This window comes from Bicyclus anynana, chromosome 20 (assembly GCF_947172395.1).
Source record: "Bicyclus anynana chromosome 20, ilBicAnyn1.1, whole genome shotgun sequence".
NCBI lineage: Eukaryota > Metazoa > Arthropoda > Insecta > Lepidoptera > Nymphalidae > Bicyclus > Bicyclus anynana.
The window spans coordinates 9,283,879-9,311,087 of record NC_069102.1 but is presented as its reverse complement, the minus strand read 5'-3'; the positions used below and the strand labels follow the sequence as shown (position 1 = coordinate 9,311,087).

Sequence of the window (27,209 nt, the reverse complement as noted above, 5' to 3'; positions counted from 1 at the left end):
TTACCGTTACGTACTTACCTATTTTTTATTACAATTTTAGTACTTCTGAAAGAAACTTATATTACGTCTTTGTTGTGTCTAATACATAACATAAACTCGGAAACAGGCTTATACAATTATAATTAAAATTAAAAAAAAACTATTTATGGAATTATTAGATGATCATTTTAAGAACACATTTACATACAAGATTCAACAACAAAAAAAAATAAACACTACGACATCTACCGCGTAGGAGACGCAAGTCGCGACAATGAGACTCTTAAAATCACTTACAGAAACGACAAAGCTGTTGGAAGGTGTACACGCGTACAAACATAACCCTTAGGGCTTAAAATTAAAGTCCACATTGTAATGAGCTTGCAGGTGCTTTCGTGGATCTCTATACATGTCAAAGGGTCTGTTTCGGTGTTGTGTCGCCCCCTCACGCCGAGTGCGTAGTTTGGTACGTTTGTAGTGCCAACAATGAGTACGTCTCGTATAGTGTCTAGGTAATTTAGCCAGACTGTTTCCTGCCTCGGGAGACGTTTTAGTATCCATCTGATGTTAAAAAATGGTCTAATGTTTGGAACGTTTTCGTTAACCCCTGACGCAAAAAGAGGCGTGTTATGAGTTTGACGTGTCTGTCTGTCTGTATGTCTGTGGCACCATAGCTCCCGAACGGATAAAGCGATTTCTATTTAGTATTTTTTGACATGACAACGTCTTATAATTCGATGAAGCCAGTTGCACACCCGAAAAAATATAACGTCATGCGTCGTTCCGTCGCTCTAGGGTTGCCAACTATTTACAAGAAATAAAGTATATTCTGGTCTATGAAGATTATTAAACAGTATTTTAGAAAAACGAATATTTTTCTCTTGAAAAAATGCAACCATTCCATCAGTATTTTCTTATGACGTTGTTACGTTCATCTATCGTCAGTAAACCTTTACAGACAACCGATTTTTGTAGTAAAGGTGACTCACGCGCGTGTGTTCCTAGACATGTTTGATGAAAATCGGTTGAGCCGTTTAAAAGTTATGGGGAGTGGGGAAGAACAACCGAATGTCTGTAAATATATATCAAGTGGGGTCTCAAATGAAAGCGCACTAAAAGATAATAATTACGACTTGATCGAGAATGTAATTAATAATTTAATGTCATTCGAGGGTTTTTCAAAACTTTAAATTTTATGTTATAACCAAAGATTTTATACTATTAGATATGTCTATAGCGCGTCGAAACTGAGCCGAAAAAAATGCCTAGTTGTCTTAATTTCATTTAGTGGCATTGTAAGCAACGAAAGTTTAAACAAACAATACATATATAGCTAAAACTGGTTACTGTCTGATCTAATCTAAGATTTACTTAAGATCCCCAGATCCCCTATACTAAACCTAAAGTCGACTATTTAGCTGAAGCCGCGCGGTTTAGCCTACGTGGTTTCCGTTCTTGTAGGAATACGGGGATAATATATAGCCTTCCTCGATAAATGGACTATCTGACACTGAAATAATATTTCAAATCGGACCTCTCCTGAGATTAGAGCGTTCAACCAAACAAACTCTTCAGCTTTTTAATATTAGTGTAGATAATGACTTAGTGCGGAAAAAGCCCAATTGACCTATTCACAAACTAGATATAGATCTAGTTAGTGAATAGGACACTAACTATTCACTAACTAGGTCTATATCTAGTTAGTGAATAGGACAACCTAAATTAATATCAAATCAATAACAACCGTATTTTTCGCAAGTTCGCAAGTTTCACAAGGCAACTGAGTGGATATTGACCAGTCAGTGAATAGGGCAGCAGGAACGAAGATGGTCGCGGTTATAAAACTTATGTCACCATCTATGCGATAGCGCATGACTGCTCGCGTGCCTCCGTTGTCATAGCAACGTGTAATTTTCTACTGTCTGCATGGCTTGTCTATCACCGGGTAGGCAGAACGAGATTAACTACATAGAACGAGAGCCTATAACAGTCAGATCTACCCCATTCTAAGACAGCTGAAAGGAGGTCGGCCACTTTCGTACAAGCTGTGACCAGAGTGCCTAGTGGGGGAGTTTTCAGTATTTTCATACTGTGCGATCGCGTAAACGTAAACACGAATTTATATGGAATTGTAACAGTTGTGCAGTAGTGCCACTAAATGGAGCTAGTTCAATTCCTTAGAAAATCGCGTTTACGATTAGGCGATCACCACAGTATCAAACTGCCACTAAGTGACCGTAAAGTGCCATGGCCTCAAATAACGCTGCAAATCATACCTATCTAATTTAAATTTACTTTTTCAAAGCCGGACAATAATTTATGTAATTCATCTTTTGTTGAGATTAGAAGGAATTTAAAATTGACAAAACTATTCAAGATAGACTGCTCCAGTCATTATTTTATTCAAACTGGCTCCATTTATAATTCATATTATTTTATAAACAAACTAAATAATCATACCCGATATTAAGTTAATAAATTAAATAATAAAAAATATTTGCCAATACTTACGGCAAATATGTTATAAAAAAATATCCAATTTAGATATTGACTTTGTGACTTAAAGTGATCCTATTGACCAAGTATAAAATAAAATCAGAAGATTTGACGGCCTCCGCGGCGCAGTAGTGTGCGCCTTGGATTTACAAGATGGAGTTCCTGGATTCGATCCCCGACTGGGACTGGGTTTTCTTAATTAGTCCAGGTCTGGTCATCAGATGATATTGTAGTCAAGGGCTAACTTGTAGATAATAAAAAAGGTAGGTCTAGCTCTGACAGGCTCTGAGTCCAAGATAGTAATAAATATGTCACGGGTAAAATCGCACGCTTACATGTTACGAGTATGTCGACAATCGCGCTTTACGTGAATTAACATGACAATACAGAGACAGACAACGGTATTGCGTGGGCCAATTATTGCAACGTTTAATGCGTAACAACTTATAAAACACAATATTACTGTAATTAATAACTTTGTTGCACAAAAATTAGATATTATGAAGCATATCATCATCATCACATCAGCCGATGGACGTCCACTGCAGGACTTTTGCAGTACTTCCAAATATCACGATACTAAGCCGCCTGCATCCAGCGAATCCCTGCGATTCGCTTTATGTCGTCAGACCACCTGGTAAAGGGGTCGATCAACACTGCGTTTTCAAGCGTGGGGTCGCCATTCAAGTACCTAGTTTGGGACCCCAACGTCTATCGGCTCTTCGAACTATGTGCTCTGCCCATTGCCACTTCAGCTTGGCGGCTCGTTGAGCTATTTCGGTGACTTTAGTTCTTCTGCGGATCTCCTCATTTCTGATTCGATCAGGCAGAGATACTTTGAGCATAGCTCATTTCATCGCCCGCTGAGTGACTCATAGTTAGAAGAAGCCTATAGGTTATGCCAAAAGAAATTTTCGCCAATCAAGCAAAGCGAGTGAAACTACAGAAATCGATCGTGGAACTTATTTTTTTAGTTTTCGAAGCGTTAGAGTTTGCATTTATACGTGCGTACGTAAATCATCTACTTTAAAGTGTTTATCACAGTATACAGCCTTTCTTGATGAGTACTGTTTACCAACAAAGAAATTAGAAATGATGGTAGGAAAACATATATCATTTCATAATTTATTTATTTTAAATTCTGTATGGATCGTTTATAAAATATTATATAAAATATATTAACCATATCTAATTGTCCTAAGCTTATTAATATCAGATTTATTATCATTAATTTAAGAACAGGTTAATTCAAAATCAAAATCAAAAATCATTTATTTCAAGTAGGCTCAGTTTACAAGCACTTTTGACACGTCAGTTGACTATTTGTAAAGATTCTACCACCGGTTCGGAAGGCAGGTTCTGCTGAGAAGATACCGGCAAGAAACTCAACAGTTGCTCTTTTGAAAAAGTCATACAGTATTATAATTTACAATTAATAACAATTACTGTTTACATTTCTTATAGTTTTACTTTCTGTGTGAAGGTGGAAGCTGATCCAACGGCCTCCAAGCATCTTTATCATTAAGGAACTCATCAATGTTGTCATCAATTATAATTATTATTAAGTGTGAAATGTTTCAGTTTTGTTTGTTGGTAAACAGTACTCATCAAGAAAGGCTGTAGATAGGTGTGGTCCATAAAAAGTATTGCCAATTGCATTAACAACTATTTTCGCAACTTCTACCAGTATTTTAAAATATTCGTTAATAGACTACGAGAGAAGGTATTTTCCTTTAACCAGAATAGAGAATTTAAGTAATTACATAGCAATTTTCCAGTTAAATCGCTCAATGTTTCGGCCAACCGTTATTAAATTACCTATAAAATTCCATATAAATTAAAGTACGTACTTTATTTGACGGCCGCGTGGCGCAGTGGGTAGTGACCCTGCTTTCTGCATCCACGGCCGTGGGTTCGATTCCCACAACTGGAAAATATTTGTGTGATGAGCAATGGGTGTTTTCCAGTGTCTGTGTGTATTTATACATTATATAAGTATTTATATGTAGTATATAATTGTTTATTAATATTATAATATCAACTATCTGAGCACCCATAACACAAGCTACTCTGTATGCTTACTTTGGGGCTAGATAGTGATGTGTATTGTTTAAGTATATTTATTATTTATTATTATTATTTAATATTTAAATGGCTAAATAAATAATTGATTGAATAGACATTTTTACAAGGTGCCAGCTCATTAAGTTCTTCAACCTGTCTAGCTCACGAACATAAAATCTAGCATTCATTTTCAATAACCGTTACTCGATTAAGCTATGTTTTTGCAACAGTTAAATTGCAATGACCCGAGGCAATGACTGGGCAACTATATCTTAACAAGCGGATGCCTACGACTTCGTCCACTAGAAAATACCAATTTTAGAAAATAAAATATAGATAAATATGCCAGTGTGGAGTCTTGTAGATCTATCAGAGAATAATTAATCCACCATGCGTTTTTTGTTATATTTCCAAGGAATTAAGCACCGTTTACAATTAAAGCACCCAGCTGGCCTATTCACTAAGTATTTTGATCTTTATTATGAACTTATTAAAATAAACATCAAATTAATTGACAAAATGTCATTTACCGTGTGTTACAAAATGTGTGACATCCGCCAGTAAGCATCGGATGACATTTGTTACATGCGAGTAGAATCTCAATTTCGGATATGTCAACTAGCATACGTCAAAGATAGTGAATTACCCGGCAGATGGCTTGACTTTTGACACATACAACAATCGCCACATTTTACAGAAATTTAATGATCAATTTAAAGAAATTGTTGACAAACTATGTACAGAAACCTTTTTCATAAATCACTCTTTCTTTTGGTGAAAAACTGTTTAGTGGTTTTTGCGTTTATTGCAAAAAGACAGACATACAGTTTTATAATACATCATAGAAGTATTAAAATTATAGCATCTATACCATCAGCGGAACTAGATAATTACTTGTAAACTCTTTCGTTTAAATCTGTACATCATTATATATCATTTAATTTTCAATAAAATGTTTATCCCCAAACGAGACTCATTAATCTAGATCGTATTACTCTTTAAACACACATTTGAACCGAAATGGATTGGGTTATTATTGCGGTTAGTTAAACACGTAATTATAGTATTTAGTTGTCCGTAGATAGGTACATTTTACTTTTTATTACGCACATCATTCTTACTTTCTTTATAATTTACTTTATATTTTCTTAAGGACCGGATTCACCACCTTCTGAAAAGGGTAGAATAAGTAGTTTATTCACAATTTGACATAAAATAATAGTCTAAGATCCGGTATTAGAAATATTTACTCTCATCTGTTATTTATTAGTGATGAGAAATAAATGATATATAATATTTAGTGATAAATTGCGACCAGACAAATTTTTCATATCACATGTAGGAAACCATAAACTAGATCAAATGCAACTTAATACAACTGTATTAAGTTTCCTTAAATTAAGCATAAGATAGGCTTTAAATATTAAACGACTAAATAACTGATAAATAACATTACTCAACTGTTCATGCAGCTGGCAACCCCAAAGTTGCAATGTGAATGCAGTTTTCAATTCTGTTGGGTATATTTATAAAACTAATATAATATTTTTCCATTTAACCAATGAGTGAAGTATTTAATAAAAAAATGTTTTTGTCATTTATTTCTTATCCCAAGTAAATAACAGATGAGTGTATATATTTCTCATGTCGGATCTCGTACTATAAGGAAATAACAAAACTTCCGGTTAGACTATCCGACACCACCAAAAGATGGTGAAACCAGCCTTAATATTTTACAAATATTTAGATTTACCTACTAGTAATATGGTAAATGGTGTCCCCGCACTAGAAAGCGCAGTGTTGGTCGACCCCTTACCAGGTGGACTGACTGATCCCCTGGATGCAGGCGGCTCAGGATCGTGATATTTGGAAGTCCCTACAAAAGGGCTATGTACTATCGGCTGATATGATGATGAATATGGTAAATACAACATTGTTATTACCAATTTACAATAATTTATAGTTACAATATTGATTCTCGCACACATAACAATTTTTCATACTGCGGATATAATTAATATGCTAATAACACTTTAACCTTTACTGGTTATTGCCCTCATATACTTAATTGCTTAATAGTTTTGTAGTTGTTTTATAATTTTCATATAGCTAATATACAACTTTTAGGACGGGTTTTACCACCTTGTGATACTCGGAAGTGTCTGAGTTTATTCACAAGTTTTGACATCTCTACTCTATGCTAAAACGATAAAGATTTGAAATCAGATTGTGGTATTGTAGTGGGGTAATCTCTGAATCTACTGGACCGATTTTAAAAATTCAACGTTATTTATGAGTGTTATAGGCTATATTTTATCCCCATAATCTCACGGGATCAGGAACTACGAGGGTGTTAGAGAATAAACATGTGATTATTAATAAAAAAAATATTTTAGACTGTTAAGAGATTTGAGATTTAGACTGAGTTTATAAAATTCACTTGATTGATGAAAAATTACTGGAATTTATCGTATATTACAGGTAATTTCATTCAATTTGTACAATATTACTTTAAAATTTAAACACAGTGAGAGGTTATATTACCTATTATGAAATAAATAAACAAAAGTAAAGTATTTTCTTGTATTGTAAGCTTATGATTTGAAACCCCGGAAAATTACGTAATTTTGTTCTATTATTTACGTCATTATCCTCCAAAACTATTTCATTTTTGCATATATGTTTAAAATAAAATAAGTTAATATTTACTGCTAAATTTTAAAATTGTGGACTGACTAAGTACGAAACTACATAATGAATCCAACCATTATAGATTCGTACTGTGAATGATTACGATAACTATAAATCCCAATATTTTATAATACATTCTTCCTTACAACCTTCAGGTAATTTTTCAAAAAAGAATTTCACACGTATTTTTTTTTACATCAAACGCTATGACCTTATATTTACAGAAACAAGTCAAATCCGATTATAATACATCCAAGAAACATAATAGATTCATTGTTCTATTATTGTCATAGACACCTACTTCTGTTTCATTTAATGAATTAATAATGCATTAATTGAGAATGTTCTAACACGTTTCAATGAATACATTCGGAAATTATTATTCGAGGTTAGAAAATGTTTTCACGCTACGATTTGAAATATTAAACACACCAAAAATGTCGTCGACAAAATAGCTCGGTTAGAGAATTTTCAAATTACACTTCGCGGATCAAGTCCCGGCCCCCAGGCGTTCGCTTCCCTTCCAATAACACAGGATGAAACGGGGCACTTCTCAAATGAATTTTATTAGGGGTACGAATCAATAGACGGCCAAACATTCAAACCCCAAAATTTGAAAAGAAATATATAAATCTTTGCAAATGCCACGCATTTGATTGGCTATTAAATTTTAAATTGCCTTTTTAGGTTAAATTATTGAGACGCTGACAAATCTCAACTAAAACTTCAGCTGCACATCCACAACCAAATATAGCAAAACATTAAACACTCACGTGTAAGCTGTGACAGCAATAATCGTTGTTCGAAATATGAAATTCCAGCATAAACTCTAGTTTTCCAGCAACACTGCACACAGTTTCAATCCAATATCAGGCATTCACAGATAGACGCACAAATATCGGCAAGAGGCACCGTAGACACAGAGACACGACTATCACGGATGACGCGAGGTAGGCGACTGGTCGACCGACTGCACACGGGTCCCCCCCGCGCCTCGTACGCACTTCTCTCTCCCTGGAGATCAGCTGAGTCCTTATTAATAATTTAGCAGCCATATTTAATGTCATAATTATTATGATGGTCATGTTTCTCCGAATTCATAGCCGGAAAATAGCTAGAAATTTCGAAAGGGCTTCATTACACACTGTTTGTCTTCCATTTGCAAATTGACATGTTTGGGATACAATGCCGTGGTAATATAGTGACTAATTGATCTGATGCCCACAAGCGTTGTTTCGGTTATTTATTCATGGAAAGCTTTTACCTTGTCATGACAGACATTTGTGCTACCTATATGGTCATAAAATGCTTTAAGAATTTTTAAACCATTATTACTTATCCTAGTTTTTGAATTTCAAGAACAGGATTTATCGAAGGACCAAAAAAAAATGGGAAATTACAGCCTTACAATGAAGAACAAGAACAGGACTTATTGAAGGACTAAAACAAATTGAAAATTACAGTTTAATAATGAATTATCATTATTACAACGACATCATCATGCGTAGATAAAGAACAAAACGTGTAACTAATAGATTTCTCCAATCTTCGAATAAAACTTCAAATACCTACCTATATTATCACTCTTTTACTTTTCCTTAATGCACAGTACCTATTATTTTACAAGCAACCACCTCAGCAGGTCGTCTTTGACGTTATCAATCACTGTCACGCAAAGAAATTTGAGCCTGCAATATAACGGGGTACTATAAGTATATTTGATTACCATTAAATTTCTTTTATTTCAAGATTCAAGGTTGAATATGGTTCGGTATTCAATTTCATGGCAATTGCAGGTTTCGCTGTTTTCAATCTATTCTTAGAAATAAATTACCTTGATGGGCCAATGTTTAGCTTATGTGGTTTCGAAACATGAGCTTCTAAAAAAAAAAAAACCTATAACTACATTTAGTTTTACTTTCATTCAATAAATTCTCAGTAGCAACCTAGGGTTTGGTAGTTAGTGGTTTTACCCATGCCTTTGTGAGCACGATAGGATATTGTTTCGGGTCATTATCATTAAAATACAGTGAAGAGTAAAACATTACTTTAACCTCAATAACACTTTTTAGAGCAGCGTGTGGTTTTCAAATTGCCTCTCTTATCAGGACATAGAAACATGGCCCAGAAGAATGGCCATTAAAAATATAAACTAAGAAATATTTACAAAAATATCTTCATTCAGTTTATGCAAGTAAAGCGACCAAGCTCTATATAGATTGAAAGCAATTACTTTCAGTGATTTAAAACGTTCAACGCTTTTAGCTAACGTAGAGCTTTTACTGAACGCTTCTAAAGGAAGATCGCTATCTATTGTGTGATGTTCAAAGGTAAATATTTACTGTGATATTATGCTGCCACCAATATAAATATATACATCAGATGCAAAAACAGATATTGCAGATATGTAAAGGCAAAATATTTGCAAACTTCTTACTATCCCCAAGAGATCTTTTCTAACAACAACTGAAGTGTCTTTCAGCGGATAAAGTTTTTGTTTTTGTTTTTTTTTTTTTATTATTCTTTACAAGTTAGCCCTTGACTAACAATCTCACCTGATGGTAAGTGATGATGCAGTCTAACATGCAAGCGGGCTTACTTGTTAGGAGGAGGATGAAAATCCACACCCCTTTCGGTTTCTACACGGCATCGTACCGGAACGCTAAATCGCTTGGCGGTACGTCTTTGCCTTTGGTAGGGTGGTAACTAGCCACGGCCGAAGCCTCCCACCAGCCAGACCTGGACCGATCAAGAAAATCTCAATCTGCCCAGCCGGGATCGAACCCAGGACCTCCGTTTTGTAAATCCACTGCGCATACCACTGCGCCACGGAGGCCGTCAGAAGTTTACGAGTTTTGTTTTGGATTCAGCAACACAAATATATACTTCTAAGAAAGCCAGTAAAATGTCAAACGAGTTAATTAGCTCTCATTTTCTGAAAACGTTTCAGTTAGCGAATTCAAGGAGAGAAGTGTCCATTGAATACTTGTTCATTACTGACAGTACAATCAAGACAAAAAAAAAATATGAAACTTGATTAATAAAGACATCGGCATTTCGATAAAATCTTCCAAAAGGAAGTATTTTAACACAATCACGCAAGTGAGGGCATCCAAGCGTTGAGACGTTTGATTCTGCGTTAAAGACAACGACGATAATTGCTATTATTTAAAATCATTTTAGTTTCATTAAGTAAGAAGTAAGAACGGTGAAGTGATAATTATCCCAACAAACACGTAAGCATTAACAGGAACCAAGTTCAATACAAATGAACGTTTCGCGTAAAGCATCGTTGTGAGTTTAGATTTAATAAATGATGTCAAGCTCCTAATAACTTTAATTATAAACATAGCATACAAATGCGATAGTGTATTATATTATATTTGTTGTGTACAACCTGTTTAAAATATAATCATCATCATATATATTCCTTTTTAATTCGAAAGGCATTCTTTCCCTAGAATCAAGTCACGGAAGGTAAACATTCTCTACGCACAAAATAAATGACTCAATGCAGAGAGATTGAATTGAATAATTAACTATTTAAGCTACCTTATGGGAATAAATTGTTAACAGAAGTTTATTTCTTGTTAATGTTAATTGTTACACTATATACTCATACCACAGCAGTAAAGGAACGTATAAAAAATTACAAATAAAGGTTATCACATAAAACTATCGTATACTATGTTTCATTTCAGTCATCATCGCCTCTTAGTCCTTATTCAACTTAGTAGGGAAACAAATTAAGCCATTCTCTTCCATTCGATTAATATCTACTCCATTTGAACACATTCGTTTGCATTAATTGTGTTTTCTATGTATACTAATATTATAAAGCTGAAGAGTTTGTTTGTTTGATTGAACACGCTAATCTCAGGAACTACTGATCCGATTTGAAAAATTCTTTCAGTGTTAGATTGCCCATTTATCGAGGAGGGCTATAGACTATATATTATCCCCGTTTTCTTCTCTTCTTTCTTCTTTTTTTCCCCGTTTTCTTCTTTTCTTCGGGAACGGGAACCAAGCGGTTAAAACCGCGCGGCGTCGGCTAGTCAGTGATATTTACAAACAAATCTTTTTCTCTTGGACTATGCACTTAAAAACGTTTAGAAACGGTAATTGTAACCAAAACTAAGTTAACTAGCTAACTTTATCACTTTCCATCTCGTAAAAAAAACCTTTGAAGAAGTAATTTAGTTTTTCAAAGCTAAAGAGACTTCTTTTGTCTAATTTGATTGAATTTGAAATGCTTCATCTCTAATTAAGTTCATTTGGCCGCGCTCAGATAAAACGTTTAACGAAGCCTTTTAATGGACTCTTTTATATCTTCTACATTCAAAACGGATATAAAGTTACTGTTGTACGTCATTAACTAAAACAACTTTTTAATAGTGAGTAAATTATTATTGGTACATCAAAGAATGTTAAATATTATTAGAAAACACAAAATCAGAAGCAAGAAGGTGAAGTTAACATCACCTTCTTGCACGCCAACACACTAAAATGTAGGTGGATACTCGCACTTCATTGACGAAAGTTTGTGTAAGCGTATATTTGAAATTACTAAACTGATTTCGTTAAAATTTTGACTGGAGATATCTTTCTCCCGCGAGATTTTTAGAGGTCCGCTAAACAGGTATAACGGTCGAACGAATCGGGATGATATTCAAAATATATTATACTGGTGGACTTTTATTATACCCGCGACTCCAAAATAGATTATACTGGCGGACGCCCGCGACTTCAGCCGCGTGGAATTTATTTGTTCACAAATCCCGCGGAAATCATGGATTTTTCCGGGATGGAAAGTAGCCTATGTGCTAATCCAGAGTAAGATCCATTTTCATTTCAAATTTCAGCTAAATCGGCAAATCGGAATTCAGTACTTTTGGTGTTAATGATTAACGAAAATCCATACAAACTTTTGCGTTTATAATATTAGTAGGATTCTGGAATAGCCCATAAACTACTTTTTTCCAGAAATTCCCACGGAAACGTAGTTTGCGAGGGTGAAGCCACGGCATACGGAACATTACGGCTGGAATTTTTACTCAAAAATGTTCAAATCATAATAGAGATGGAGAGATTTAAGCATAACGTGTGGGCTTGAAGTATTTTCCAATTTCCTGCGACTGACGAAGTCAGGACGTCTGCTGGTATGAATAAACTGAATACAGTGTGTGTAGCACGAATGTCATAAAATAAAATGGGAATGAATGGCATTACGTGCCATATCTTCAGAAGGAAGGATAAGGACGAAAGTAGATTAGGATTTCTTTGATTTACTGCCATTTTTTGAAAACTGTGACTTAACTACTTCACATCTGGTAGGTAATGAGTTTCAATTGTGGTTAGTTTATGACTTTAGTTTTTGTAATTTAAAACATTAACAATGTATTTCAAAACGTAGCTACTCCAGTGAATGCTTGGAGTTTCTTATGCGTGATCGAATTAGGAATGAGGAGATCCGCAGACGAACCACAGTCACTGACATAGCTCAGCGAGTCGCGAAGCATAAGTGGCAATGGGCATTCCACATAGTTCGAAGAGCTGATGGGGTCCCAAGGTGCTGAAATGGCGACCCTGCACTGGAAAGCGCAGTTTTGGTCGACCCTCCACTATGCGGACCGAGGATATCAAGCGGGTTGCAGGGAGCCACTGGATGCTGGCGGCTCGAGATCGTTGTGCTTGAAGGTCCATGCAAGATGCAATTAATGTCCAGCAGCGGACGTCTATCGGCTGATAAGGTACGACAATTATTATAGTCCAATGAGCGGAGGAAGTGAGGTATTAACGAATCTTTAAATTAAAATTCAAAGAAAGGGATTTTTTTCTAGTGTGTAATAATATCACCAACACAGTGTGGTTTAGCTCATACATCTGCGACCACGTCATTCATGACTCTGTCGCTACTCTGTAACCTTTCAGATAGCATTAGCACGTCTCGTATGCTAACTAGATTTGAATGGACGGATAAACTAATTAGAACTACGAATAATTATCACAAAACGCAAGTCTTCCGTGTTGCTTTTAAATTCCATGTACGCTGAATAAGATAGCACATAAAAGCCACGAGAATGAAATTTTCAGCCATAAAATACTTACGTGACCACGTTTTCTAATATGGCGGAGTATGGGTTGGTAAGTGGTAATATATTCAGTGCACAGTGATTACAGAAAGTAACAAACGGGCCCCGGCGACGCCCGAGTGAAATTACGTAGAGAAGACGAAGCTTTTCATTATCAAGTTGGAAATTTAGGTCAGACAGAAAAGCAAACAAGACGCGCCGCTATTGCTTGACGAAATTTTTTGTGATGTCGACTTTTATTACGTGTGCCTACTTCATTATAAGAAGGAATAAAAAAGATCATCGCAATCGGAACTTAAGGAGTACATCATCATAATTATCACCCCACTACACTTTACAGGGCTAGGCTTCCCTCTTTATAGAAGAGGGGATATGGAGCTTAGACCCGCCATGCTGCTCCAATCTGGGTTGGCGGGCTTAGGGTGAAATTGTAAAATTTAATATGAACCATCTGTCAGATGTTAATGATCGTGAACGACTTAACTTAACGTGTTCTTCGTGGGGTGTAACACCACCATCATCCCAACTCTGAGCTAAAAACTTCAACTGAATATTTCTTAGAAAAAAAAACCTCAGAGGCAGTAACGAGTACATTATGTTGTTTATAATAAATTAATTAGTACAAGCTTTTGTTTACCTCAGCCTGTTAGTTGCTAATGAGTCTGTCAAATCAAAAAGTGATTATTATGTACCTTCCAACTACATCAATCGATTTGACTTCAATCGGATATGCTTCAGTATCTTTAGTGATGTAATATTGTACCTATGTACCGTGGAGCTGGTCTTATGATGAAGATTCATTCATCCATAAGAACTCTTTTAACTGAACAAGGTAATGCCATTGGCTACATTTATGTTTGTTAAAATTAAGCTAGTCGTTATATGTTTTCAATTCATAGAAACTGTACTAGATATTTGTTAACAATTTGTCCAGATAACATATCGGTACCCTACCCGTAAACAATTTAGAGATTTGCTACGACGCCGAGTAAGAACTAACTGGTCAGGGATGTGGGTTAATTAAACTGTTCCCAGTCAAGTTAGTGCACTAACTCAGACTGCATTGTCAGTTGTCATCAGCTGAAATAGTAGTTAAGTGACTGTTTGTGGTTAATACATAAAAACGTAACATAGACTACAAGTGGTCATTAATTATCACTTCTACATAGTAATATAAAACAATGTCGCTTTCTCTGTCTCTATATCCCTTGGTATGCTTAAATCTTTAACTACGTAAAGGATTTTAATGCGGTTTTCTTTCAATTGATAGTGTTTGAAGAGGAAGGTTTACATAAATAACTAGCGACCTGACCCGGCTTCGCACGGGGGCAATGCTGATACTAAATACACTACAGAAAAACTGTGAACGTTGTATATAAAAACATTTCATTTCATTTCAAAGTTTGTGTGTAATTGTGTGTGTATGTTTGTTCCTTCTTTACGCTGCGGCTACTGAAGCGATTTAGCTGAAATTTGGAATGGAAATAGATTTCACTCTGGATTAACACATAGGCTATTCACTTTTCGTCCCGGAAAAATCCATGGTTCGCGTGGGATTTGTGAAAAACTGAATTCCACGCGGGCGTCCGCTAATAATCTTATAAAAGTGAACGGTCACTCATCACGGTATCTCAAAAACCATTTGTCGTACAAAGTTGTTTGGCAGAAGAACGGATTTAACGACAAGGAGATCTGAGGGCCGACGAATTCGCGGGTCTCCGCCAGGTTCATACATTCGCAAAATAACCTTAACTTAAAAAAACAACTTGTTGCTTTACAAATTTGGCATTAAAACAGTTTTATGATAATAGTCAGGGATTCCTAGAACATTTTGTACACCTGATTACTAACAAGCTAATTTTTCGTGAGTAGCTTCATCTCGATCAACTTTTATATTTACGAAAATTCTTGATTTTGGTAGCTACTGAGTAACCAGGAAAGGAAGATTTCAGAATGGCGATACGAGATAATGTACCACGCAATTTGTAGGACATTGTGGCTGTTAAGTTGTATAACTCAACATCTAAAGCTACTGACGAAAAATTTGCTTGTTAGTAATCAGGTGTACAAAATGTTCTAGGGATCCCTGACTCTAATGTCTTAGTCCTCCAACAGTAAATTGTTTGGCAGCAACTATTACACACACGAAGCGGCAGGCAAAAAGTATTCAAAAACAATTTTCATATTGACCATTCGCTGTGTTGTACCTACTCATAGCCAAAACTTTTTGACGGCCTCCGTGGCGCAGTGGTATGCGCGGTGGATTTACAAGACGGAGGTCCTGGGTTCCCGATCCGTTTCGTTTGCGATCCCCGGCTGGGCAGATTGAGATTTTCTTAATTTGTCCAGGTCAGGCTGGTGGGAGGCTTCGGCCGTGGCTAGTTACCACCCTACCGGCAAAGATGTATCGCCAAGCGATTTAGCGTTCCGGTACGATGCCGTGTAGAAACCGAAAGGGGTGTGAATTTTCATCCTCCTCCTAACAAGTTAGCCCGCTTCCATCTTTAGACTGCATCATCACTTACCATCAGGTGAGATTGTAGTCAAGGGCTAACTTGTAAAGAATAAAAAAAAAAAAATAAAACTTGCTATCCACAGTATCCCGGTTCCATTTGCCCTCTTCCACCGGGTAAAAATAATGGTGTTGGCAGCACTACACCCTATTAGCTTTTACAACGGGCCTGTTAGTTTTTATGCCCACAACCTTTGTTACTATCGCTCTAGTACTAACTTGTCCGGAGACAATGGCGTGGTAAAAATGTAAGAATTCATAAAAAACCGCAGCACAGTTTTTTAATATAACCTGTGAGACTGAGATACTTGCCGGTATTCCTCATTAAAATATGCTATCTGAACCAGTGGTATAGTAATAACTAACTCAAAAACTTGTGGTTTCAATAGTGCTTTATAAAGTATCCTTGAAATAAATGACGACCTCTCTGTGCAAGATACGTGGTTTGGTCGTATGTTAGATACGACCAAACCACTTATATCGTGAAGAAATATGGACAAATGTCAACCAATAGCAAATAACCGGAAATATCTCGTTACGTTACGTTACGTTCGGTTCGTCGTCGTTTTCGTTTCGTTTCTTTCGAAGGCATACTAGGTCTGGAGGCGTGTGGCCTCGATAGCTAAAAAAGTATGAGTATGACAGATCCGATCGATAACTTGATCACGTGACCTGTCTACGTCAAGTTACCAAATGTCATTCCCATCCATTTTTCAAATTTCGAAGCGTTTGCGATTGTACAAAGAGAATCGAAGTGCCACATGGCTACAGACCCAGGTGAGATGGTAGTCAATGGCTTATCAAAGAATAAAAAAATACGAGTTTGGTTTGATCTGATACTCCTAAACATTGTGAATCTGACGATATAGTTTAATGTAGAATGGTGCGGGTGACAGTTAGTTTCATTCTTGAGAGTTTGCCACAATTAATGATAATATTACATATTATGAACGTTATACAGGTGACTGTCGCCTTACCCATATCTAAAAAATACTAAGTACCTACCAATGTAGGAAGCATGTGTTTTATAATGTTGCTCCATCAGGAAGGGAAAAGCGTGAAGATGATAAAGGAACAGAAACGTGAGCTAGATCGCAGGCAACAAAGGAACGACTTTCCAGCTTTAGATGAATTCAACAGGTCGTAAATGCTGCGGTTGCAACTGAAATTACATAGGTTTGTTTTCTTAATATGTAACTCAATAGTTTTCGGTTAAATAGGTCGTGGTCCCCAGAGGTCCATATCGACTAAATCTAAATTATTATAAAGCTGGAGACTTTCAGAATCAGAAAGACAATACATAAGAACATCTTTGTATAACTAAATGTAATGTTTCTTGCAAATAAATGATTCTGATTCTGAATCTGAAACTCTTCAAATTTATAGTAATTTAGATTTTTAAATCAATGTTTCACCATTAGGTAATAGGTAAGTATACAAATGTTTAATTAATAAAATAAAAATTGTATAAATTAAAATTAAATGACATTAAATTTAAAAGAAATATAATTAAAATTTTTTCTTTGAAGCATCAGCAAAGTACTCATCTAAGGAGTAGTATCATTATTGTATTAAAAACTTTTCAAGATTTTCTTTAAGTGTAAGCTTGCTGATGCTTGTCTGTCTTTCTGTTACTTTTTAATTTAATTAAACGTGATAATATCTGGAATCACCAGTCGGTGAAATCATGTTTGTATAGTAAGAATGTCATATTTATGAACCAAACGCTATACCACAATTTTGGAAATTATCTTCTATGGAGATTCAAAAAGAGGTGGTCCATATGAACTCTCTTTCTTACAATTTAAAGTTCAAATACGAAATTAGAAAATCTGCTACTTTTATGATAGTTTGATCCTTAAAATATCTTAATCAAGACCATGACTAGTGACCATTAATTAGGTTAATCACTAGTAATAAGATGAGACAAGACAAAACAATGCAGTCAAATAAACAAAGGGATAATACATGAATGAATGGACATAAGCTTGACTTCGTGGAGCTAGACATGAGTGGACTTGATACAGCTGCGCGTATCACACAATTGAGTTTAAGCATTGTTAGCCCGATGAAGTTTATGATGCCTCATTAGCTTCACTATATTTCTGTTTGGAGTATCTAAACAAAACAAAGTCTCCTATAAATTCTGTTCATAACGCGAATCTACAAGCTTATGTATCTAATCATAACGTTATTATTTGTTACTTTAAGAAAGTCTATACAAAGAATAATCAATTTATTTTGCTATACCCTCTCCAAACAATCGACGAACGCCACCCTACAAAAGCTCTGCACGTACGTTTCACTCCGAAAACAGTATCCTCAGGAGATGTTAACTATACAATGTTTGCGGAAAACAGCAAAATTAATCAATAGTTCTTTGTTTATTCATCGTGGATAGCTTCAGATGTTCAATAGGATGAAAAAACCAACGTTTATCTTCTGATATGATCTACTGGACACCTATTTGATTTACATCAATATGTAACTACTAACTGTAACGCGTGTAGATCCCGATCCTGTTGAATTTCTGGCCCTTTGTGCTTTTTCAGATTCTATTCTATCTCTGTGCCAAATTTTATCCAGATCCGTTCATCTTTTTTTGGCGTCATTGACATTACATCTAATCATCCAAATGTTTACATTTATAATATTAGTTACATAGACTAACACACTTGGACAATAACCCTTTAAAACTATTTTCTATCAAACTACTTAATAAACAAGATTATTAGTCTTCATAGATTGGTAGTATGGAGACAAGTTATTCAGTATACAAAGGTATAAGATAGGTCAATGCGATTGTATCGATCCTCGTCATTGCTTTGCTGAATCAGATAAACATTGTAACAATAGAAGCCAGCAAGGTAATTCCATTGTGCACGCACTATTAAATTGCATATTTACATCTACTTGTCAACAATTAATCATAGCATCATCATTGTCAATCCATATTCGGCTCACTACTGAGTATGTGTCTCCGCTCAGAATGAGAGGGGTTAGGCCAATAGTCCACCACGCCCATACGGATTGTATGTGTGAGTGTGAAGTGGAGGAGAGAAAGGCCAAAGAAGAGATGGTTGGAGTGCGTGAAAGAGAACATATTGTAGGTATGTAAAGGCAGTAGATGATGATTTGGCGTGTAATAGAGGAGGAGATTGACATATTTTGCCGACCCTACCTAAGTGGGATAAGGTACAGAAGATAATTACGATCAGATGTTATCGGCAACGGCTTAAGGTCCGTGTTTATATCTACAAATATTTAGCGTGCCAGATACGTGTCGTGGCAGACATAATAATATTCTTCTTTTAAGTGTTTGATAACGTATTTATATCTGTCGTAACGCGGCCGCGCAGACGTTGACAGACACAGGCCGCGCCCGGCCAGTATTCGCGGAAAGAATGTTTTGTCTGTGCGGTTCATGTCTGTATAGAGTCCTTTTCATGAAACCTGAACTAAAATTGACAGCGCCTTAAACAAATGACAATAATACCGCCATTACCAAATGACAATGAGCGCCATTAAGACATTAGCGCCGCGTCTGGGGGACTTCTTTCATGAAAAGGTCTTTAATTGTCTCCAGCTACCTGCTCGTCAGTGTGAATAGACGCTTTCTGCGGGTGTCTGTCACGCTACTTGTCTGTGACGCACTGTGTCTGTAGATATAAACGGACCTTCAATGTGCTCCCCGAAGCACGAGGGTGTGCAAACCAACACCACTAACTTCACTAACCGAAATTTCCCGAGAAAGACTCAGTATTGAATAGCCCAACCTAGGTCCTCGTAATCCAAAACCATATAAACTAACGACTGGACCATAGAGGCAGTTTCTTAATTACTTTGGTGAAAATATAAAAAGTATGTCAATGCCGAGAGCGAAAATAAATAAAAACATCGTGAATTTTTCTTCTTGCGTAGAACGTTTGCAGTGTTTTATACCTACCTACTCATTTCGTGTATCTACAGTTTTTGTCGTCAACTTTATTACTTGTAAGCAAACAAGAAAATTGCTAGCGGCTCATAAAAATGCTTCTCAAATTATTATGTTAAATTATGTGAATCAATTTCGTAAAATTCAGAAGGGAGGAAACAATTTTTATCTTATAAATTATGCATACAAAATTAAATACTCCAACGAAGCTACGCTTGTGTAAGTTGTAAGTTTTCGTCTGACTTATATGGAATATTATTATAACCTCTATTCCTTTTGACTGACTTAAAAGATTAAAAGTAGTGAATCGCCGTTTTGAATACAAAATTTTGAATAAGTATCTAAATGTCAGACAGTCAGACTAAATATGCTTATATTTTTCAGTTCTCATCATCATATCAGCCGATGGACGTCCATTGCAGAACTTTTGGAGATACTTCCAAACATGACGATCCTGGGCCGCCTGCATTCAGCGAATTCCTACGACTCGCTTGATGTCGTCAGTCCACCCGTTGACCGACCTACACTGCGGGGTCGCCATCCCAGCATCATGGAACCCTAATGTCTATACTTCTGGATCTATTGGTACTCAATCAAAAGAACATTTACAGTTGTAATCCTCACAATGTAATATTACTAAGCATTTAAATTATTATTTACACAGAGAGAGTTTATATGTAAAATTCGTAAATTAAAAAACCGCCACAACATAACCAAATTGTTGTTTAGTAAACTAGAGGGGTGCGTAACTTTATATATTTAAAAAGTAACACCCTTTTTATCTTCATAAACTCTGCAAGATCGATTCAAATTGTACGAGTTTTAAAATTGAATAAGTTTTAAATTGTTTTTTGAAGTTATCCAATGACTTACTCCAGTGCCCACGCAGTCAACTTCAACTTGCAGTCTGAGTTGTAAAAAAACTTGGACTGGGTATAATCGGATAACTAAACAGATTTTTAATAGGTTCCGATTTATTTCTTTAAGTTCATGCAAAATTGGCAATAATATTATAAAATTAGTATTCAGTGACATCAGAAATTAGATGTAGGTGAGACCATGGGTATAAATTAGTTATTTTTATAGAAGAACTTACAAATCAAGAATATTGATAGTCACAAATTTACAACAAGTATAATTCATTGAATTTCCCATGATTGTTTGTGCCATATTCTGGATCTAGACGAACCATCTGTATAGGCTTAACATTCTAGCAAGTATTTGTTTTATATTGTAAGTATTAAAATTTCATTTGTTTCAAGTTCATGGCTTATTATACACGCCCGTATATTATAATACATTTTTGTAACGTCAGGTTGTTATAGTGATAAATAAAGCCGAATACTTAAAAATGAAAGTTAGTAATAGAAATGCAAATACGTACAAGTATTGAATTTTGGGCGTTTCTTAGTTACACATAAGAATAAAAATAAACATTTCCCTTATTCATATTTGAAAGATGAGCCGAATCCTTATTATTACAAGAGAAACTTTTTCGCCGGGAGCTAAATCAATACTCGTGGGGCTACGAAAAGCGGTCGACCTCCACCATCCAAGTTAGAATAAACAGTGGCTTTTGTTTATATTTTGGATATTCTATTTCCAGAAAAGTTTATAATTGTTTGCTTGTATCTTCTGCAATTAGGTTTATGGTAGAAAGAAAATCGGCCACAGAAAAAACCCTTGTACAATAACGGTATTGTACAAGGGTTTCTTCTGAGGCCGATTTTCTTAAAATGGTATTCTTATGATACGTATCGATACATCAGTTATGTACGATTGAAAACATGAGCCACTGCAACGTTTTTCTTCGTATTTTCGTTTTTGCTATCATCTAACATTGTTTTTTCAACGAAATGATAATATCATCTCACGTAAAGTGGCATTAGCTATGTGGTGGTAGAAGCATGTGCTAACGTTAAATTAACGAAAAACTGTTAATTTCGTTTCCTATTTTGGCCTTTATTATCTACCCATCATAATAAAAAAACAATTGACAAAATATCATCCACATACTATGATACAAATAACAAATGTCATCCGGTGCTGACGGTGGATATCATATAGTATGCAGATGACACTATGTCCACTTCAGTAGGTTGATAATAAAGACCAAAATACTGAATAGGCCAGCTGATCGTTAAAACGAAAATCCCTGCCACTGCTTCGAAATAAAATGACGTTATCAAAGTCCTTTCGTTGAAATAACATGATTATTTCAACGAAAGGATAGGATAGGATTCATGATAATGATAAGATGACAATCGCAAAAACGAAAATAAAAATTACGGTGGCTTTAATTTTTAATTTTAATCGTAAACCGAAATAGGTACATAATTAACTGACGCCTAAAACAGTGTATTATGTACACCATGTAATTCCACCATACCAAAAACAGCAATTCTGCTTGGCGACTAAAATCAGAATCACGATAAACAACAAATAAATCTACGCCCTATAATTGGGTAAGACCTTGCTCACACTTGACTGCTTTTTAATTATGCACAGTAACGTTATTTCATTTCTTTGTGTACATGGGTCTAAAAGGCTCACATCCTTTGTCGTTAAAGGTCCCCCAGCCGGGCAGGAGACCCATGTTCTCTATTGTCTGTGTAGTATGCAATGTGCTACATGTGGGTATATTTATGGCACAATTTATAGTAACCGCTGGCATTCATAATGTTTGTATGTTTTTTTTTCCTAGTAGCTTGTACGAAGAACTCTTTATTTATAATATATATTTAGAGATTTTTAACATTCTATACCTATTTCTCTCTTATATTTTTTATAAAACAATTATAAATTAAAAACACTTTATTCTTATACATATACCGTAGAACTTTACTCTGTCTCTTCAGATTTAACTTCCTTTACCTTTAAATACTGGAAAAGATTAGCTACTCGTTAAATATAAACTTTAAGTTTTTCAGAAAGTTGCGAGTAATTACGGCGATGTTAAATTAAGTAAATGAAAGAAGTTCATCCATAGAAGCATATAAAATTAACTTTAAATTAATTTAATTCCAATACTTTACTTAAAAATCTTAATCTTAGTTTAATTCTAGTTATTCTATAGAGATTCATCTGACAAGGAAGAGATGTCTATGCCAAAGCGGCCATATGTTATTACGAACAACATTACATACAATCAAATAATCAGCCACAGATGTAAAATGAGTTTATTTTTGAACGGTTACGATACAAACGCGAGGTATGCGGTGCAGTTTATTTATGTATCTCTTGAAAATCTGATTCATCCGGTGATGCACATAGAAACAGGTCAACGTCTTGTGTCGGAAATAGAACGCGTTGGTCGTGCTCCTGGCCTATGTCTCTCGTCGCCTGCCCCAACAATGACTTTCGACATGTCGTTAATGTGTCAACAGCCATCCAAATACTTGGGAATTTGTCTAATTAAGGCCTAAATTTACAATATTAAAGCTATAATTCAATACAAAATAAATTATCAGAAGTGGGATATCAAATCCCACTTCTTTAAAGTTCAGCCCTTTACTTTAGTTCTACTACTTTATGTGATTCCTTAACATTAAGATTATTATTAATTACTAGATATTGCCCCCGGCTTCGATTCACGTGTAGAGTGTTAATTCCAGGGAACAGCCCCCCTAGCCAAGTGGCATGTTGATTCTCTTTCTACGATCGTTAACGCTTCGAAAACTAACAAAATGTATGGGAATGACAGATCTTGATCACGTGACCTGTCGATAGCAAATGTCATTCCCATACATCTTTTTAGTTTTCGATGTGGATGAAAGTTTATGTTCTTGTCTGAATGAATCCATCATAACAAGCATTTTATAATGATCGGTTTTCGGTTGAATAGTTACAGTATATGTATTATGTATATGTAATATTAATAAATCTCATGAGATTGATAAAATTCTTCAATATTTCAAATATCAGCAGAAATACTACAGATTTTCTAACATTAAATAACTTATGCACTGTGAAGTTATTTGCAAATTCATCACCCGTTAGACCGTGAAGGAAAATGCATGGCATTATGAGATTATGTTTCGCTAAATTCTGACGTACAATAGACAGGCGTACGATCAGAATCTCGTATTATGATAATACGAGTAGAGACCTGCGATGGCCAGACTAACCTCGTCAGATTATTATGAGCCTTTGCTACAACATAGTAAGGTAGCCAATCATGAAGTTTGAACTGTGGTGGATTTGGAAGGTAGCAGGTTTCAAGGGTCCAGACCAACTAAGTATAAATCGTATTCTTTTTTTTATATATTTCGTATTCTATTTTCCTACATAAGCGCTTACTTAGTTACTTTCTCACTCAGTGGTAGCTTCGCGGCAACCTTTAGAAAAGCACAGTTAAATATTTTTTAAGAGATTTTTGAAGGTCTCTATCAAAGAGTTGCTAAGAAGCCAATAGACTGGCAAGTGGAGAAATGATTCCTTATGATATAAAGTAGAAAATATCAAAAAGTTACGATTCATACTCTGACATTTAAGAATCTGGAATCTTGAATCTGCTTCCAAAGTCATTATACGGTCCAAACTACATAATTGGTTAGGTTACCTATGCCAGGAGTCTGACACTCAATAATAATCGTCGTATAAATAAGCAGTCGTAAAATGAAGAATATCTGGCTATCACAAGCCCTCGATCTAATACTAACAAGCTAACTTTTATTACGGAATCGTGGGTCGTCGACCGCCCTATTTTAACACAATAAATGGGTGATAACCGTCAGCTAGTCAAGCTATTTTCTGCTAACAATATAACGCTTTCATTCTTTCATGCGCGTATAATATAGTCTAGGATCCAGGGAAGATTTTTGCAATTAATTATCAAGCTAATTTTGCGTGAGTAGCTTCATTTGATGAAACGAAAAATAATTTTTATTTACGAAAATTGTCAAATTCTGATAGCTAATAGGAATTAACAAAATTTATTAATCGTTTTCGTTATTGATACAATTTGGGACTAGGGGAGGTCATCAAAAATTGTTTCCAACTAGCTGTATTTACTAATATGCTCAATTAATGTTTGTCACATTGTCCTACAAATTGCGTGGCAGCAGTGCTAGGCTACCAGAATCGAGAATTTTCGTAAATAAAAAAAGTTGACCATCCTATCAAATTGAACCCTTGTAACGTTAATTTTAAGTTATCGACTTTACTTACTATCATCAAATCATGACATAACTTGACGTTTTAAAAGTGCATGTAAACTATGTCTAATAGAAATATATGGATTTTGAATTTGAAGTTACTCACGGAAAATTAGCTTGATAATAGGATTATTATCAAGCTAATTTTCCGTGAGTAACTTCAAGAAGAAGGCTCTGAATGGATATTCAGAAACGGTAACAGCGGCCGGACTCATCACTGAGGAGTGGTGATTCGATCCGTCATCATACAGTCTTTTCCGACTAGTTGGAGGAGAATGGAAACATTGATCATATTTAAAAGATATTCTTTAAAAAAAATATTGTAGAAATGTTCGCCGGATCTTGGACTAATACCTTGATTCGTGGAACGACCTTTTAGCTGGCATCTGCCCCGAAGTGCTACTGTACAATTTATGGATCCACACTTTGTGGTATTCACGTTCCTTGCTAATGTAAACAATTTGGGATCCTAAAAGTTTAATTAACAAAGTTCTGGTGAAATTAATATTACAACCATTTAGATACAGTTAAAAATATGAAAATTTATTACATTTTCATATTTTTTCAATGGTTTTAATATGTAGGTTAGGTATGTTAACTTAACCTTGGTAAGCAACAACGGAACGGTAAACAAAGTAGAAAATCTAGTTCACCGTATCTTTGACATCCGGTGAAAAATTTGATCATCAGACTAATTCACTAACTTTGACGTTTGTTAGTAGTTATTAATTCCTAAGTCACGTGATTTTGTATTCACCATTTATTTAATTTAATGTTAACTGATCGAAATTGAGGTTAAAGGTAAAAAATGTCATCCGGTGCAGTGCATGACTTGACAAACTTTTCGTTGATAACATTTCCCAGTTGACATTGTGATTTTTGTTAACAATAGGCTTTACGGAATACGAAAAACGCGGTTATTATCGATTTGATGATGATTACTTTAAGGTAAGTAACTTACGTAAATGTTAGTGAATTGACTGGCTGGTCATTTTAAATTAAGTATAGACATTTACGACATTTATAGACATTACCATTCATTAAATATTTTTTTACAACACACATTACAACTTTGTTGAATGGAACAAAGAACAAACAGCGTAAGTACATTTTGTTAGCACAAAATGTCACCTTGACAAAATATATCTGAAATTGTTTGACCTTAAGCGGTCGACTTTAAGCCGTCTGCTGTCACAATCAACGACTTACTATTGTACGTACAGTAAAAATAATGGATGACATTTTCCCCAGCCTAAGTAAGATATAGAAAGAAAAAAAGACTTAAATATCACCGAATAAATAAAACGTGCGATATAGTGCAATATAAATGGAACAATTTGAAAGAATCTTATTAAAATTGCTCCAAGTTATCCATACGAGTTGCCAATCAATAATAAAGAAGTAATTGTTCCATAAATTTTCCCCTACCGTATTTATATATTTTTTGTAAGTAAGAAAACTTTAAATAAAAAAATATAATTACCTCGTCCTTCAGTCTATGCGGTAATCGAGTGTGTTCTCATTTATGGTGCAGTGTACACAAGCAATATATTAAAGCTTATCTTGACAGTGTCTATATGGCATCGATTCATCACTGTCACCCATCCACTGCATTAGCGAAAGTGAATTGATTCAATGCAAAACAATTTTTGCTATACAAATAAATAACAAGAGCCCCCGTCATGTTTTGTTTTCAAAATTTGACAAACAGATGTCCACCTGATGTTATATGGGAAAACATATAAATGATCCATTTTGTTCAGTATACCTAATAATGAAAATTACTACATAAATGAACAACTCCAATAAGCTGAAAATGTGTTATTTATTTATACACTTTTATTTGTACACTTATGGTGAAAAAAAAGAGAGAAAAAAAGTAGGATACAAAAACGCAGCCTTATCGCTTGATAGCGAACTCTTCCAGGCAACCTTACCTAAGTTTAAGAAAATATTAGACTGAAATATTGTAGGAAATGCATAAAAATATAACATTAAATTAACATGATAATGATAACTAATATCCAAGGAATGCATTTAGTATCCAAGTTAGCCATTATACGAGAATTAATTAAGTAGGTACATTATTTGCATTGTAATTTGCAAATAGCGCTAACTTATTATTTGAAGGATTTATGTTACAAAAAAAATAAATTAGTTGTGAATATTTAATTACTACACTGGTTTTTTTGTTTGTAATCGTAATTATTATGAATATAAAATATAAAAACCAGCTTAGCAACAAAACAAAGTTTGAGCTATTCAACAAAAACGTTAACAATGTT

The 27,209-nt window shown here is 35.0% G+C and overlaps 1 protein-coding gene across 7 annotated transcripts in view; it reads right to left on the bottom strand.

Moving 5' to 3' along the window:
* The window catches only part of LOC112057974 (dystroglycan 1), a 162,637-nt gene that overhangs the window by 79,504 nt on the left and 55,924 nt on the right, over nt 1-27,209 (bottom strand). The window contains exons 1-2 of one of the 7 annotated variants that reach the window (XM_052887870.1): nt 8,004-8,193; nt 4,326-4,402 (exon numbers count right to left, since the gene is read on the bottom strand). The exons of 5 other annotated variants lie outside the window; for them this stretch is intronic. The gene's annotated coding sequence lies outside the window, so the exon portion shown is untranslated. Of the gene's footprint in view, nt 1-4,325; nt 4,403-8,003; nt 8,194-27,209 lie in introns of those variants that run through there. One more of the 7 variants, XM_052887869.1, reaches the window with a different exon arrangement.